The sequence below is a fragment of the Marmota marmota genome, unplaced genomic scaffold (assembly GCF_001458135.2).
Source record: "Marmota marmota marmota unplaced genomic scaffold, marMar, whole genome shotgun sequence".
NCBI classification, from domain to species: domain Eukaryota; kingdom Metazoa; phylum Chordata; class Mammalia; order Rodentia; family Sciuridae; genus Marmota; species Marmota marmota.
Genome location: NW_026000093.1, coordinates 10,217,772 through 10,230,780, shown reverse-complemented (window position 1 = coordinate 10,230,780; position 13,009 = coordinate 10,217,772). Strand labels below are relative to the sequence as shown.

At 37.9% G+C, this 13,009-nt stretch overlaps 1 protein-coding gene across 2 annotated transcripts in view; it reads right to left on the bottom strand.

Moving 5' to 3' along the window:
* Window positions 1–3,336: 3,336 nt before the first annotated feature.
* Window positions 3,337–13,009, bottom strand: part of Fam110b (family with sequence similarity 110 member B) — a 135,018-nt gene continuing 125,345 nt past the window's right edge. The window contains exons 4-5 of one of the 2 annotated variants that reach the window (XR_007340544.1): window positions 12,372–12,508; window positions 3,337–11,413 (exon numbers count right to left, since the gene is read on the bottom strand). The gene's annotated coding sequence lies outside the window, so the exon portion shown is untranslated. The remainder of the gene's footprint in view (window positions 11,414–12,371; window positions 12,509–13,009) is intronic. The other variant, XR_007340545.1, reaches the window with a different exon arrangement.

Sequence of the window (13,009 nt, the reverse complement as noted above, 5' to 3'; positions counted from 1 at the left end):
CTGGCTCACTGGTACCCTGCATGGGACCCTGTGGGACCAGATAAATTGCCACTTTCTGTTTACTGGATTTGATCAGCACAAACACAGGGGATCACACTGTGTTCTGCAGAAAGATCATCAGTGACCCTGGAAGATGAACTTTTATGCAAGTCAGACAGAGAACAGTTTATGACATCTGCTACACTTAGTTGTTTATCTGTTCCTCCTGCTATTATTTTATATGATTTTCTCATGATATTAAGTATTCTTTTAAAAATAATTTAAAAATTGATATATCAGATTCTGTCATGTGGTTATATAGTATTCATTAAACAATTCTCTAGTTACAGATTTTTAATTTTTTTGCTATTATAAAAAGGTGATAATAGATTTTTTGTATATAATTGTCTTCATTATTAATTCCTTAAAATAAATCCCTGGACATGAGATTACTGAACTAGAGTATAAAGATGCTTAAAGTCTTAGTTTGTCTGGCAAATTGTTCTCAAGAAATAGAGTATCAATTTATAATCAACTAATTGTGTTTAGTTGGCTCATTCCCCATACGGTAGCCAGCAATGACATTGATATTTTTATAACCTTTGCAAATTTGTTTCATTGTTCTAGTCCTGTAGGAGGACCTGTACTGTAGCCTCTCTTCCTTACTCTTATGTATCCAACCTGTCTGGTTTGAAACTCAGGAGGGTCTATGTAGGAACATTCTGGGAATGTGAGAACTGTGTACAGAAAGGAAATAATAAAATGTTTTTCACTTGGGGATCTAGAACTTAGACAAATGCTTAACTATCACATTTTAACTGTGTCTTTATTTTTCTCAAAACTTTTTTTTTTTTACTGTCTTCAATTGTAGAAATGAAATGGTGTTACAGGCAATACATGGATGAATCTCACAGTGTTGAGTGAAATAAGCTAATCAGAAAAATGCATGTACTATATTTATACAGTGTTTCACTGAGCAGAAGTTCAAAAGCAGGCAAAACTAATCAATAGTGATAGAAATGAACAGTGGTGGTCTTTGGTTGGGAGGATATTGGCTAGAAGGAGCGAGAGAAAGCTGTCTGGCTTGCTGGAAATAGCTTGCCACTTGAGCTGGAGAGGGTATTCATGGTGCACACAAATATTACAATTCATAAAGCAAGATATATGGACCTTACTGAATATATGATGTACCTCAATAAAATGTTAAATGAAAGGGAACAGTGTGTTTCACTACACGTCTTCTGTTCAACAAATATTAGAGAATTTTGTTTTTAAATTGGATGTTTCTGTTTTAATATTTATATAGCCATATAATCTTAAGCCTTGTTTGTTAACTTTTACTTCTGGGCTATTATCTCCTTATAGTTGAAGTTCAAGAATGATTATTTCTCAAGAGGCTCAAGGACTCACAGGGATAAAGGCCTACACAGTAAATTTTTTGGTAGAATTTTTTTATACCAATAAAGGCAGATATAGCAAATCACATATACACAAATACACTTGTGTGCATTTGTTCATTGCTTAGTTTAGCATCAGTGATTTCTAAGATGGGAAAGCAAGAACCATGAATTTTAATATTAACTATTCTAGATGATAATATAATAATAAGATCTATAAATTCACCTAATTATGAAGTTAAGTTACCCTAGGAGAGTAAGCAAGAAAGACTGAGTCTTCATGTCTCTGTAATTATTAGTAATTTTTGATGTTCAAGGACTTTGTATTTTTTTAAAAAAAAATATCATTTCCTTCCACTCTGCAAAAAAAAAAAAATCAATGGTGAAAATCTTTTGTTTACATTTTACTTCTTTTGTTAAGCAGAAAAATGTTGCATATCAGTTCTTCCATCAGAAAAGGAATTGTGGCCATGTCAATATAGCTGGCTCAGCAGAAAAGCAACACATTTAGAATATAAGGCATATTTCAAAGGGAACCTTTTGAAGATTTTTTTTTTCTAGAATGCTCCAAAGTCCATAGATTTGATTATATTTCCCAGGCTTGAATGTGTTTGACACATTGAAATACCTAATTCTTTTATGTAACAATAGATTATTATAATAGATTCTTTTTAGAATTATTTCTATGAGCAAATACCACAAGCCATTGAAGAAAACTGGCTTTTTTAAAAATTCCTTGCGATATTTGAAAATCATCAACTTCAAAATGCTTGCACAGGGACCTATTCTGCGGCCTTTAAATATGTTGAATATGAAATAAGCCAGTGGGGAATTGTTCCAAGATGATCTTTACTACTTTGCATGTCTAAGTATGGACCTTTCCCTTGTAGCCCTTATTAAGTCCCAAACTAATTTCTAAACATAATGGAATTTTAATCAGAATCCCTTAGGGGATTTTTGGAAATTGGAAAAGAATTCTAAAGTTCATTTAAAATAACAAATACTCAGTAGGTGGAGAATGTTTACATAAAAGAAAGGTAGGAGCTTACCCTAACAGATATTGAAATTGTAATTACGAGCCATCATTTACTGAACACTATGGTTATCTGGCTGCTAAACAGCAGTGGCAGTGGTTGCTGTGAGACTCAATAAAGGGCCACCTCTTGAGTGGTCCAGTCTGTCTGGTCAGTGTTGGTTGGTGTTTTCCTCCTAGAAGTGTAGCAATTTGTCCCCAGTGGAATATCCACAGTTACTATGTATTAGAAGTTGCTTTTTATGCCCTGATTGTGCCAATAAGGATCACAGATTTGCTGAATATTTGATTCTTTGTCATGGTATCCCACAATATGTTATTATTTTGGCCAATAAACTTTCTCTACACCAATAGATGTAAGACGATGATTGGTGTTCACGAGACTCAATGGTCTTACTATATATTCCATCACCCTTAAGCATTGTATTGATAGGATGACTAAGTATCTTGGTCTACCTAGGATAGCCTTAATTTATGCCTCTTGTTTTAGTGTAATTATTGGATATGCTCCTTTTTTTTCTCTTAAAAAGTGTCCTGTTTTGGATGATAAACGACTTGATCACTCTCTGTATTGACATTTCAGTTACAGCTTTAACTAGAAAACCACACTTGCAAATTTATGGTGGTAATTTATTGGATCCAGTATTCCATCTGAAACCATCCCCACTGTATGGTGCTTCCTCCCCTCCCCATAAATAGAATTAAAATGGTTTGGGAACCAATGGATATAAGGGAGAATGGGATCTTTCACTATTATACTTAATGATCCTGTTACATAACTTCCTGTTTCCCACACCCAAGACTTGGGTTCTGCTAGTTGGAGATGTTATTGCTCAAGGAACCTGACTTGGTTATCTATTGCTCTAGAAAAAACAACACTTAAGGGCTTAAAACAGTAATTATAATTTATTATCTGTCATGATTTATTTGAAATAAGAAACTTGAGTGTACCAAGTGATCTAGTTTGTTTTTTCTCATGAGATTGTAGTCAGTTTATAGCTGAAGCTGGGTCATCTCCATGGCTTCTATATTCACAAGATGGCTCTTCTGGGACAACCAGAACAGCTGGAAGCAGTAACATCTGCAGTCTCTTCACATGATCTTTCCAACACAGCAATTTCAGGGTAAGCGGACTTCTTACTTGACAGCGCAGAGGTCCCAAAGTGTGTGAAGTGAGGATTGCAGAGCAGAAGGGGAGATAGAAAGAAGCATATGTTGTTCAAAGCAATGACAGATGTTTTCTCAGGGTTTAAGGGGAAGAAACAGATCTGACTTCTTGATAGGGGAGTGTGAATGGCACACTGGAAGATGACCTTGGAGAATGGAATATATATTCATTCAGCAATAAAATCTATAGGATGCAAAATACTTTCACCAGTCACACTCAATTCAAAACTAAGACTCAGAGCCAGCTCAACAGGGCTCCAGGATTAGAAGGGTTCTAAGCTTGGTTTAACGCTCCATTCTTGCCATCTTGAAATTCTCTGTACATTTTAAACAAGGGTCCTCCATTTTTGTTTTACATATTATGTCACTGGTCCTGTTAAGAGGGCTACCTGGCTATTTCCAACTCTATTCTCTAGGCAAACAGATAAGAAAATAGGGTTATGTTGTTTCCTGGAGTGGTCAAAATAATATTGCAAAAACTAGGCAAAATAATATTGCTGAAAAACGATAGAGGTAGAAAGGAGATATATACTGGTTCCTGATAAACTACATAAAACCTATAAAGAAGTACCAAGAGAACATGGCCCTTAGAAACAAAGGTTCCCTTCACTCCACAAAATGCCACTTGAAAATAAAAAGACTGGATGGTGGAGGAATGAGAAGTGACATGTAACTGCATTTTATTTCTTGCATTTCATGCATATTTATTCTTTTTTCTTCTCCCTTTATCCATTTGTATGTATTTATGTACATAGGTCTATGTATATATGTGTACATATTCATGTTATTAACCATTAGTGGAGCCATTAGACCAGAGGTTGCAGAATAAAAAGACAGGATTAGGACAGCCCTAAAGAAAGACATGGAGATCATTTTGAATTATGGACCATGATGGCTATTGTAACTAATGACAATTTGGGTTGATTCTGGGGAAGTAGTAAGCATATTTTCAATTGTAAGAGGGTTAACTGAATTATATATTATATTTTAATTGCGCTCTCTCTCTCTCTCTCTCTCTGTGTGTGTGTGTGTGTGTTTAAGTAGTGAGCTGTGGTATAAATTTGTCTTTTAGGTCATGCAGCATATCTGAGGAACTGCATTTGTGAAGTGCTTTATCTTATGTGGCCCAACTTAGTTTCAAGTATAAAAGCTGAAAATGTCAGATAGTTGCTTGCAGCAGAGGTGTGTGCACATAACAGAGGCCTTGTCACTCATGTATGGAATTGAAAGTTAGTGATGCAAAAAATCCATTCTGGTGATGGGTTACAGGAGTGGCAATAGCTATATTCATAGTTTCCAATTCTGGGGTATCATTTTCGGGTGCTATTTTGGGCTGAGAAGCTTGAACCTTGATTCTCCTTCTCTCCACATCCTTTGAATAAATTTCCTATCTTCTAATTTCAACCAGAGTCAACTTCTGTTGTTTGCAAATAAGAACCTGAATGGATACAAATGGAAAGATGGTTATAAAATATCCATGAAATTAGGATTTTTAAGAGTTCAATATAACTTCATTTTTAAGAGTAAGGAAGGGACGGTTTTTATATAAAATGTAATAATACAAGAAATATGATTATTTCTGGCTTGTATAATCACATGTGGTCCTTCTCTTTCTCCTTTTCTATTTTCTGTATTTCTTGTTCTCTCCTTTATTCTCTTCTTCTTCATCTTTCCTTCCTGCTTTTTAAAAACACCTTTTCTGATAGTCATTTAGTATAAACATAATAAAACATTTAATGCCTGCTAAAATATGAGGCAGAGGGAGAATTTACACATTTGCACAAATCAAAGAGATGGGTGTAAGTTAGCATAGAACCCCAGGTCTTCATTCAGGCAACAAATAGATATGTGTCAGGTGCTGTTCCAGGCACTGGCAAGAGAATAATGAAAGAGACGGATAAAGTCCTTCCTCTGCTGAAAGCTTAAATTCTACTGGGAGAGACAACCAACCAAGTAAACCAATAAATAATATAATTTCAAGCTAAGAACAAAAGAACAGGATTATACAACAGAAAATGTTATGGGGTACAGATATGGAGGTCAGGGGAGATGCCTAGTGAACTTATCATTTCAGCTGAAAGCTGAATGACAAGAAGTAGTCTTATATGGGAGGATTTGGCAAAAAAAATTTCAGGAATCATGAACATTTAATGTAAGGCACAGAAGTAGATATAAGTTTGACATTTGCAAGGACCAGCAAAGGCCTATGAGACTGGAACACTGGGGTGGATAGATGATGAACTGTGAAATATTATCAGAGATGTCGGAAGGGACCAGAACATGTGGAATGTAATGTGCTGTGATTTTTCAAAGGAGCGCAAGTTGTAGCCATTAGACGATTTTCATTCGTGGGATAGTAAGATTCAGGAATGAATGAAGATTAGTCTCCTGGGCTTCACCAGAATCACCAGGAGTCTTTGTTAAAACACAGATTATTGATCTCTGCCCCCAGAATTACGGAGGTTTTCAGAATTTGTATTTTTATCAATTTCCCAGGTAACACGGATGCTGCTGGCCTAGGGAACACACTTGGAGAACCACTGGTCTTGTGGAGGGTGGTAACTGTGGGGGTGAAGAGAAATAAACAGATGTGTTAAACATTTTGAAAGTAAAATTACTGAGACTGATTTAGTGATCTGAAGTAGAAATAGTGAAAAGAAAGGAACAGAAAATTTCTAAAATGGGACTTGAATTGCAAGGTGAATGGCCATACCAACTACTGAGATAAGAAAAACCGGGGATCTGGGCAAGGGTGGAGGAATATATTGGGATATTAAATCCAGAATTCTTGACTTGCTATTGTTAGTGTGTTGCATTTTTGTTTTTCGGTTTAACAAGTTGAGATAACAAAAAGAGAGGGGTTTTGAAGTCTATAGGCTGGATGAGATGTTAGAGGGGAAGATACAAATCTGTAAGACATCAGCATATAGATGAGGCTGAATGATAATATACAAAAAAGAAAAAAACGAGCTCCAAAGAAAGCTTTGAAGCACACCACCATTTCTGGAGGTTTGGTAGAAGAGGGCAAAGAACTCTGAGAAGGAGTGGCCAGTGAAGCAGGAGAATGTGGAGCCAACCAATGCAAGCAAGGAGTAAGGTGGTCCAGGAAGCAAGAAATATTTGGATACTAAATGCTGCTACCAGTGGAGGAAGATGAGGGGGCTACAAATGCCCATTGCATCTGGCAAGGAGGGCGCCATTGGTACCCTGACATGGGTATATTCAGTGATCTCAAAGTATTAGAAGTTGATTTTATTGTGTTGGGAAGTGCAAGGGACAGAAAGCAAAAGCAGCGAAGGTAGCCATTCATCCAAGTTTGGCTTTGGACAGAGAAAATAAGACAAGGTAGCCAAGGAGAATAGGGTCTCAAAGGAAGAGGGCTTGCTCACTTGATGGTGCTTTTAACATTAGGGATTCCTCAGCAGACATGAGCCTGTAGAAGAGGACATTCTGGCCAATCACAGCAGGAGCCAAGTCCTTAAGCAGGGAGAGGAGTTTCCTGATTCATACTGAGCCTGTCCGAGGGAGCAAGTAGAGTGTAGCATCACCTGAGGAAAAGTCACTGAAGGTAACAGGACATTAACCTGCAGTATCTTTGTCAGACAAAGTGGGAATCCATTGGAAGAAATGAATTAATAAAAAGATAGAAGAACAGAAAGAGAATATCCACTCATCAAAGTAAGCAAGACCCGTAGAATTTGTACATACCCAGATTTTTGGAAGCAACAGGCAAACTTATTTAATACACAGTGAAATTAGTACATTTTTAGAGGCATAGAGAAAAACAAGATTTATTTATAATGTGTGTTATATAAATAATCAGGGTAGAAGGGGTTGGCATAACACTTTTTTTTTTTACTTTTTTCATCTTTAAGAATAAATTAGTTTTTTAAAAGTCCCTGTCATCCTTATTTCTGAACTTCCATGATTTGTGATTTCATTAGTTAATCTGGGAACAGAATTTAAGCATCTAATCAAAGTGGCAAGAGTTATGCACTTTAATTTAAAATATTTTAATACTCAACTTGCTATTCAAGATAAACCAAATGGCCCAGGATTCAGATGTTTTAATAAGTTTCATGTTATTATACTATTAGCCACCTGCTTATGCAGCAGACAAATCGAAAATCCAGGAATATGTTTACATCAAATATTCATGGAAATCAAATAGAAATGTATTCTTTAGAAAAATAGTCCATACCTCTAGGTATTCAACAACACACAAACCTATTTTTTTTAAGATTTGTGTATGTTAAGGGCATATCACATACAATTTACTTTGTTCTATGTATTATCCACTATGCTGAAGGTTTTGACTGATACATTCAAAATATTGTCTGTCCTTTTTCTGTGGGAAGCTACTAGTAGCAAGGGGGGCATTTACAGATAAATATAATTTTTATTCATGAGCTATTTCTGTCTTATTCTCTTGCTTTAGATCTTTGTGCATGTGACAGGTTCAGAGGTTTAGTCTTGATAAGCATGCAAAAATAGAGATGTTTATTTAAACCTCTTGCATTTGCAAAAATCTAGCTAGTGTCTTTTGAGAACACTCTTTCTTGGAAGTCTGCCGGTACCTCTGGCTTGCTTTCCTAATGGCAATCCTAGGCGAATTGTCTCTCATGGAATTTTGTCGCTTCTTCTTTGAGCTGCTGCAGCAAAGGAGAGCTGTATGCTGTACTGAGTGAACATCCACGTTTTGAAAGAGAAAGAAAAGAAGGACTGCATTTTTAGCATGGGCTAAAATCAATAAGATCAATGGTTATCTAGGGACAAAAAGAGGGCTGTAGTTTCAGACTTGAGATATTGAATTATTATAAAATTCGAGGGACATTAAGGCTTTCAAGTTGTTAGTTTTTAGCATTAATACATTTAATACTTTAAATTAAAAAGTATTTTCTAGTTCAAACACATTGCTTCACATTAATCTAATTTTTTGATATTCATTCATCGAGTTGATGTTAATTGTTAGGTGCTATACAATGGCTTAAGCATTTGGGATCCATTCATGGGAAACTTATGTAAATAACTCAAAAGGGAGCTCTTTACAAGGATTCATTCTTTCCCCACCTACCAAGTCAGGTACCTTTTTCTGTGCTCCCATGGCAACAGATTCATTATTTATCAAAAATGTATTGAACATTTTGCTAATCCAGTATTTCTGCAAAGCAAACAATTGCAATTTTAAAAGGTCCAGGGACATATAATAAGCTTTTATTTCCTATGCAAATGTCTGCTAGTTAGGCTGATGTTGGCTGACCCAGGTTGGTTTTGCTGAGCTTGGTTCTCAGCTATGAAATTGGTCCAGGTTGGCTCCATTCATATTTCATCTTCCTTAGATCACTGGATGCCCAGGTTTCTTTTCATGGCTCTTGCAGATGCACAGAGCAACATGCAGAAACATGCACTGCCTTGCTATCGGAGCCAGTGAATCAGCTCTGCTGCCCTCATTCTATTGGCTGAAAAAGACACACGGCCACATTCACATCAATAGCATGGGGAAGTTCACACCTTTGGAATCAAGTTGAGATGGAGGAAGTAGATATCTGTTGACCTATCATCTGTTCTACCAGAATGACCTACTATGTGCTCGCCATTTGTAAGCTGCTAAATTAAGGCAAAATTTTCAGTTTTTCCCCCCCTCATTAAACAAGTAAGCCCAAAGTAGTAAATCAAAGACAAGGTAGGTAGGGTTAAGAGTTTGGGCTTTGAAATCAGGCATTTCGTGAATCCTGGCTGATTTTATTCATTCATGGCTGATTTTCCATTTATTAAATCTGTGATCTTAGATAATTTTACACTCTCTGAGCCCCTTACTTTTACGCCTGTAAATTGAAGGGAATAATAAGGTACTTGGGCCAGACAGTTCTGATGACAAATAAACAGATAGTGGAAGTAAAGTGTTTAATTCAGACTCTGGCATGATATAAAGCTTAATAGATGAACACAATCATCATTGTCACCAGGTATCTCAAGTAGCCAAGGGGAACAGACTTGCAGTGGGGGATGGGAAGGAGTTAGGGTAAACCTTCTCGTAGGGACTATCCCATTGGATTGCACAAGTTGGTTGGCCTGTGTGTCTTCCCACAAAGTGTGAGTTCCTCAAGGACCACATTCAGTCCTCCCTCCCAGGCTGCAGGAACATGGCTGGCTCTCAGAGCATGTTGAGAATAAACCACCAAAATTCAGGTTCCTTCCTGTTCCTTACATATAGCTGTTACAACTAGCCTTGAGGAAATAATCAGCTTGTTTCCTGTTTGTTTTTATTTTGTTGTTGCTGTTGCTGTTGTTGGCAGACAAGAGACCATGGACATAATCATCTCCCAGGAGGCCTAAAATTGGCCCATAGTGATAAGCAGAGAGCAAGGGGATTTGAGTGGGGACAAGACCACCCGATCACCTGTCAGAGCCTCAAACTATTGCACCAGATCCTGAATATTTGACCCATCAAGCTCCATCTGATTTAGGGTGCTGGGGCGACTTGTTATTGGTGCCGCTGGCTGTCTGGGGTGAGATCCTCAGAACACACCTGGGCTCTTCCAAGCCCGTGGTAGAAGGGCCTATAGGGAAATTCAGGGGTTATCAAGAATCCCGTTCCTGGACCCCATACTTACGCTGCCATCTTCATGCAGTTTCTAAGCCTCAGTGGTCTCATCCCTGTGCAGTGCCCAAGACTACACTTCCTGGGCCAGCCCAGCATATCCTGAGCTGTCCTCCCAGCAGACGCTGCTGCTTGCTGATGCCTAGCCAGGGTGCCAGCTCATGTCCAGACCAGTGTGTTTGCTTTTTATCTCCACTCTGCTTAGTGAGACAAATTCGCTGATTATATGCTTGGATATCACAGCCATGTCAACTCACTATAAAAGTTTCTAAATGTTTGTTTTATTACTCAAGGAATCCTAAATAGCTGCATGGCAGAGTTCAAATTCTTTAACCCTTGGCCACCTTCCTGTATGTTGGCCCTCTGGTGAAATTCACACACTCTGACAGGCAATGGGACTGTATACTAGGGGCTCTTTATACAATCCCCAGCCCTTGCACTTACTTGTACAGCTCCTAACCTCCATCTCCACATGCACAAAGCCTACCCATCTTCTATCCTCCCTGATTCATGTCCTACACAAAACTTTATCAACATTCCAGAACATGCCTTGCACATAGTAGGTGTTCATTAAATATTTGCAGAATGAAGGCATTTAAACAAAAACTCTTTTCAGGATCTGGGCAGTGTTCTTTTATTGTTTAGTTCAGCCAGTAAAGACATAGGGTTCAGATCGCTAAAGAATTTTTATATAGTGAAGATTTTTTAAAAAATAGAAATGTGACTTTGGAAATTATGGTTTAAAGAAAAGATTAAATGAAGGATTGAGTGAGTGAAAGACCTATTGGGTATGTGGCAGGTTAGGGAATTCTGGGAGTTTTATGGGAAGGTTTTCTTCATGGGGTATGATTTTTCCTTTCTTTGTTCTTGTCTCAGGTCTAAGATATTATAGTTATCCTGATTCTGAAGTAAATCAAAACATAGCGAATTTTCAGATCATATTGTAAATGAATAGTTGCCAAGTCTGTGAAACAAGGTCTAGATAAGACAGATTTACTTTCCAGGCTCATGGAAGCAGCAGGAAGCTCAGAGAGATATATTCCAACATCTGTCACTTACAGGTGAGGACCAGGGGTGTGAGGATCCCTCTCAGTGTTCCCATAAGCAGGACAGGAGATTGAGTCTGGAAGTCTTTTGCACTCACCACTAGACCTCCCTCCTCTGGGTGGAGCTCTTTCTTGTGAATTCGAGGCCCCAGGAGAAGCAGCAGGAAGTGGAGGCAGACTTAGGGTGGAGCTGGAAGTCGAGATTAGAAGTTCAGCTCTGACACTTTCTAGCAATGATTTTGGACAAGTCATCTGATTTCGCTGACTCTGCTTCCTCATTTGTTATATGGGAACAGAGCCCTTCCTGTATCATAGGGTTCCTACACCACTGGGTTTGCCCCATTTTTGTGCTTCACCCCAGGAGTCACTTGATGTTGATTTGTCCCAACCTTGGTAGTGTTAACCAATGGAGTTTATGGGTTACAGTAGCGTTCCTCAGGTTTCTCCAGGATAAGGTTCCTGATCGTCCCTTTATAATTAACTAGCAATTGGAGCGTGGGGAAGGATTCTTTGAGGGTGCATGAATATCCCTGTTCCTCATCAAATATATGTTCATGAATTTTAGCAACCATTGATAATGCTTGTCGGAATGTATTATCACCATGTTGGTGGCAAAATGTGAAATTCTAACCCCATCATTCCTTGCACATTCATTAGTTGTCTAAATTCTATTAATTTAACAGTGAATAAGACAGAGACTTTGCCTTAGGAACTTATGTAGTTTATTCCTTCTGCAGATATTTATTATTAACTCTAAGCTATGTCTTAGGGACTGTGGTGAAGCACTGGGTATGCAGGGGGCCAGACCCCAAGGTCTCTCTCTCCAGAGAGCTTACTGAATACTGGCACAGATAAGTCAATCAACAGGAGAGTAAGTCATTAAAAATGTGTGACATCTGCCAAAATAGATCTTGTAGACTAGAGTGTCAGGGAAGGCTTTTTAAAATGAACATAGATAGTATTAAATCTGAGACTTGTAGAAGAAGGCTGGAATGCTTAGGGGCTAAGAGATTCCATGCAAGGTATTCCCCACCCCAGGGGCAGATGCTGACAGTGATGCCCCTCAGGGAGACCATCAGTATTGCCTACTTCTTATTCAGTGAGCCTGTTGTGTAGGGCTTCCCTCCAACACCCTTCCTACCACCTACCTCTGCCATCAGGTGTCCTCACAGAACTGATGGCCACTGTGCCCATATTTCTGTCCTCATGGAGGGATACCATCAATCACCTTCGCCTTTCTAGGTGGAAACATCGCATGACCTTGACCCCTCATCACAGACAGGCCCTGCCAGAAAAAATATGTGTTTCTCAGTGGAGGGTTTAAACCTCACCCATGAGTTTTACCCTAATAAAATCCTAACTGGTATATCATACTACTTCTCTCTCAAGGTCTCCAAAAAGGCCAAGAATGATCGTGCCTGAGGGATCCTTAGCTCCTAAGAATACACAGGTATTCAGTGCTGGATCCCATTGTTATTTTCTTATTTAGAGACTGAGTATATTTGATGATTTTCATTAATGCAGCATAACATACCAACTATTAGAATAATATAATATGGCCTAATATAGAATGCTACTAGTATACATAGTATCATATCATATATTTTTTAATGTAGTGTTTATTAACTTAGCTTTTGGTGTCATTTCATACCATATCAAAAGAAAACTAACATATTGTTCAAACTCTGCTTTAGTTTCAAAAAAATAATTTCAAGAGCCAGAATTTGAATTTAGGTTCAAATGATAACTTTCAAAAGCTGACAAATATAAAACTTGAAGAATATAT